At 31.4% G+C, this 4743-nt stretch overlaps 1 long non-coding RNA gene across 1 annotated transcript; it reads left to right on the top strand.

Annotated features, from left to right (window-relative positions):
• The first annotated feature begins 1498 nt into the window (after positions 1-1498).
• On the top strand, positions 1499-2772 carry LOC120173593. Its single transcript, XR_005521086.1, has 4 exons — positions 1499-1588; positions 1868-1986; positions 2558-2656; positions 2734-2772. It is a non-coding gene; the product is annotated as an uncharacterized LOC120173593 (long non-coding RNA).
• The last annotated feature ends 1971 nt before the right edge of the window (positions 2773-4743 follow it).

The following is a 4743-nucleotide window of genomic DNA, read 5'->3' as shown; positions in this document are numbered from 1 at the left end:
AAATTGCTTTGGATCCTTGGATGTTAGTTTCAATGTCTCTAGTTCCCTTATTAACCCATACTTTTCTAATTTTAAAGGATTTCTTTCTTTATAGGGCAAGTATGTACATTGTGACCATGAAAATGGCAATGTGAGCATTTTCCATTTTTAAATATGATGAATTGTTTTTAGAAATTAATTCTTTTTCTTTTGTTAAGATTTCAAGCTTAACTTTCAAATCAAAATTTTCTTTTTCTAAATTATTGATTTTGATTTTTGAAAGCTCTAAATCATTTTTGAAAGTTTCATTTTGTTTTTCAAAATCAACTTTTGCTTTCAAAATCAAATCATTTTCAACTCTAAATTTTGAAATTAATTTCTTATATTTGGAATTCAGGGTCTCAAATTCTAAATACAACTCATCATAAGCAATTTGTAACTCATTAAAAGAATAATAATTTGATTCACTAGAGCTAAAAGTTACCATTTAATCTTCTTTGATGGCCATGAAGCATAGGTTGGCTACTTCATCTTTATCATTAGAGTTATCTTAATCACTCCAAGTCGTCACAAATGCCTTCTTCTTACTTGATCCCTTGTTCTTTAGGAGGGGACAATCATACTTGACATGCTTGTTCTTTGACATTCGAAGCACACCGGGGGACCTTCTTTTTATTGGATTCATGCTTCACTTCCTTAGAAGTCATGAATCTTTTGAAGAGCTTCGCCATCTCTTCTTCTTCATCATCATCTTCATCCACCTCTTCACTTGAGTCTTGATTACTCTTATTGGTGGATTTGAAGGCATTGTCTGCCTCCTTCTTCTTCTTGTGTTGCAAACCATTGAGAAACAGAGGCCCCAGACCCGTATCCGCTCTCTTACCCAGTCGACCATCCTCAATTCCTTGAACCCATTCAGCTTCCGTTCAGATAGATTAAAGCTCTCAACCTGCAAGTATTCATTAACTTTTAAACCAAAACCTACGATTCTTTCTGTATGTTTTAGTCTTTATATGTATATGTTTTCGTTTTGGGTTGGTTTCACAGGTCGGATAAGGGGGTTTCTGCTGTTGTTTCTGAAGAGAGTGTTGTTGGGTCCAGCTCTTCTGGGACTGATGTATTCAACCTCACTTACCTAGAGGTGGGTTTCTTTTTCTTTTTGATTTATCAGTTAATTTTCACCCTCTTTTTTGTTGTTGACATGGTTTAGTTTTTGGTTTTTAGGGGAATAGTTGGCTGTGGGATGTAAGTGGGGTTAAACTTTTGGTTGATCCAATTCTGGTTGGTAACTTGGACTTCGGCATTCCATTGCTCTATGATGCTGCCAAGAAATTTATTAGGAATTTCAAGGTTTCTTTTGTATCCATGTTATATATATATATATATATAATTTGCTTTGTTGTTTAGTAAGTGTGTTTGTTGTAATTGATGTGTAACTTCCTTTGTGCAACTTTCTGATCTTCCTCAACTTGGTTGCTTACTGATTACACAAAAACTTGATGATGACTTACATTTAAGGACCTTAAAACCGCTCTCGGAAATGTCCCCAAATCTTAGAGTCATCGCAACTCCAAATGCCAAGCCTTTGCTGCATCCTCTTTTCTGAAATGTGAGTTAAATCATTAATTTAGTTTCAGGGGTTCTACTAGGCATCTGTTACTATTTATGGTTCATGCTCCACTGCATTTTTGTGGTTTGGTTCATTGAATATACCATCATAAATTGATGATAGTGTTAAATGTAAACAATTCAGGACAACTTGTCATTTTATTAATATTTAGTTGTAGAGCATCTGGTTTTAAACTAATTTTCAACCGAATCTGCTACTGTTCGATGTATCCATGCATATGGCTTTACTTCCGTTCACTATTGCATTAGAATCTTTCAGGTCACAAATCTAGAACCTGGTCAGGAGTCTGAAGTTGAACCAAGCAATGGTTCCAAAGTCAGAATTCAAGCTACTCCTGGGCCAGTTCTCGGTCCTCCATGGTAACGACCTGAGAATGGGTAAGCCTCTCCGAGCTTCAACTTGCGAATGTGACTTTAAGTATAACGCTTGTGAATAGTATATAAAAGAGTTAAGATTTAGGAGTGAATTAAGAGAAGAAAGGACGGCAGTCTTGGATTGATTGTGCATATTTGGTTGTGAACAGTACATGAAGATAATTGTAGAAATTCAGGAAAAGCATTAGAAAAGGAAGAGGATTGTTCTTTTGTTAAAAAAACTGTCAAGGAATTTTCCAATCAAGTTCCTCTACGTTTTATCTCGATGTAAATAAATTTCCTAGGTCAAATAAAGATATGTAGTTTGAGCATTTTTAGAGGCGAGTCATGTGTTATGCGTTTACATAAGATAGAAACAAATATTCCATAAACCATATCAATATTAGTAACTCCATTGATATTGGGAATTGAAATGTATATTGTTCATTTTCACTTTCATCTCTGTAAATACCTTGGCAACATTAATGCTATTATTGTTTAAGAAAAATCCTACGGTAAGTTGGACACTTTTGATATTTATTATAAAGTTTATTTTTTATTTTAAAGTCTAATTTTTATTTTTGAAATCATATAGCGCAAGGATGATGAAGAACCAAATAGGATGGATTTCTTCAAGGCAACTCATTATTCAAATGACAAAGGATGGACAACATCTGAGGCACAAGCAAAATATGTAAGACCTCACAAAATTAAGTATTAAATTGTAATTTTCATCTAAGAATTATTTTATTTATGAATGACTTTTTTTAGGAGAAAATGGTGGAGTTGCAATCAACTCCAGCTGAAGAATGAGCAGAACCTAAGAATATAGATGATATAATGGATGAGGTACTTGGTACTAGACCAGGATAAATTTCGGGGCTTGAATATGGGCCATAGCCTAAAAAAGTAAATTCAAGTGCAGATACAATCTAGTTAAAAAAGAGTTTGAAGAATAAAGAAGATGAACTTAATAACTATAAGTTAAATTTTGAATTGATTCAAACTCAAATGGAAGCTATGAGATCTGCTTTGTTAGCTGTTGGAATTCAAGTGCCATCGCTTCAATTTTCAGGTAAACAATATGGTTAATCAAATAAAAATTATTATAGAATATTAATTGTAGTAACTAATGATGATTATTTTAATTTGTAGCTTCAAATGATACCACGAACTCAACATCAACAGAATCACAACCGACTCAAGGTTTGGATCGAGATTGCTACAACGAATATTCCACAAGTCATATTATTATCATATTTTTTTTATGTAAACATTTAAACATTTTTATATTTATAGAAATGAAATTATTATGTTTTTAGTGAAATATTTGTTTAAATCTTATTATTTTGCAATAAGTGAACTATTTTTTTTTTAGATTTGTATAAATAATATTTTAATATATATTGTCATTAAAAATGTGACAATTTTAGTTTTGCCACTATGACCTATATATGGTGACGTTATGCATAATCATCATTCAAAATATTATTAGGTAATGATATATTATGTCACTAAAAATGTGACAATATGTCTTTCATCACATATAAGTTTATTTTAATGCATTATTTGTAACGATATAAATTATCAATAACGAAATTTTATATAATTTAGTGACATAATTAGTTGTCATTGAATATTAATTATATATTGACGTTATATATAAATGTCATTCATGCTACTATTAGGTGACGATATACTACGTTACTAATAATGTGGCAATTTTCTTTTCGTCACGTATACAATGAAATTATTGTGTTATTGGTGACGATATGATTTATTAATGATGAAAATGTACATCATTTAGTGACAAAAGAAATTGTCACTGAATGCAAATTAAACTGTGACGTTATCCATTAGCATCACTATATATTTAACAATACATGACGATAACACATACATAGTCACTTTTGACATTTAGTGACACACCTAGGGTGACGATCATTGTGACATTGACTTTTACGTCACAAAATACATCTAGTGACATAAATTGAAGTTTTAGTGACAATAACCTAGATTCCACTAATAAGAAAATTTGTTGTAGTGTACCTTTATAACTTTTAAATCAACTAGCCGTTGGGCTTAACCATTATCGATACTATGCTCATGGTATCGATACTACAATGTAAAGTAGCATCGATACCCCTTTGGGTATCGGCACCTATTTTGTATTCTGGAATTTGAGCTATTTGAAAAATATTGGTAGTATCGATACTACTTAGAGAGTATTGATACTTCTCTTACTTTTGGTATTTGTACCACGTGAACAATATCGATATTTTTCATTAAGTATTGATATTGTAAGAACAATATCGGTACTACTTACCCATATTTTTGTGCTCAAATTCTATTTTAATGGACTTTGAATTATTTTTGAAAACTTTGAACAAATTCAATCAAGTCCAAAAACATTTTTCCTTAATTTGTTATATCAAAAATATTATAAAACATAGTTCAACATAATGTCTTATATTTACCCCATGCTAATAAAAAAATTAGTTAATTAATAAAAGTTTTGGTTACAAATTTACGAGATCTGAAAATGTTTGGCTAGGTTCAATGCAATTAGGTGTGGCAGAGAAGGTTTAAACCCATGACTTTAGGGTATGTTGTGTCATGCTTAGCCATTTGGCTAAGTCACTATTTTGTTATATTTTAATCAATATATCTTTAAAACTTGTTAGATCAAATTTTAAAACACTCATTAAGAACCGACATCATTCGTCATGGAGAACTTTGCGAAACTTCATCGGAAACCAAGCCACCCACCACTATTTTTTA

This window comes from Hibiscus syriacus, unplaced genomic scaffold, assembly GCF_006381635.1.
Source record: "Hibiscus syriacus cultivar Baekdansim isolate YM2019G1 unplaced genomic scaffold, ASM638163v2 tig00111976_pilon, whole genome shotgun sequence".
NCBI lineage: Eukaryota > Viridiplantae > Streptophyta > Magnoliopsida > Malvales > Malvaceae > Hibiscus > Hibiscus syriacus.
The sequence above is the reverse complement of the archived record's forward strand: the minus strand, read 5'-3'. Positions and strand labels throughout refer to the sequence as shown.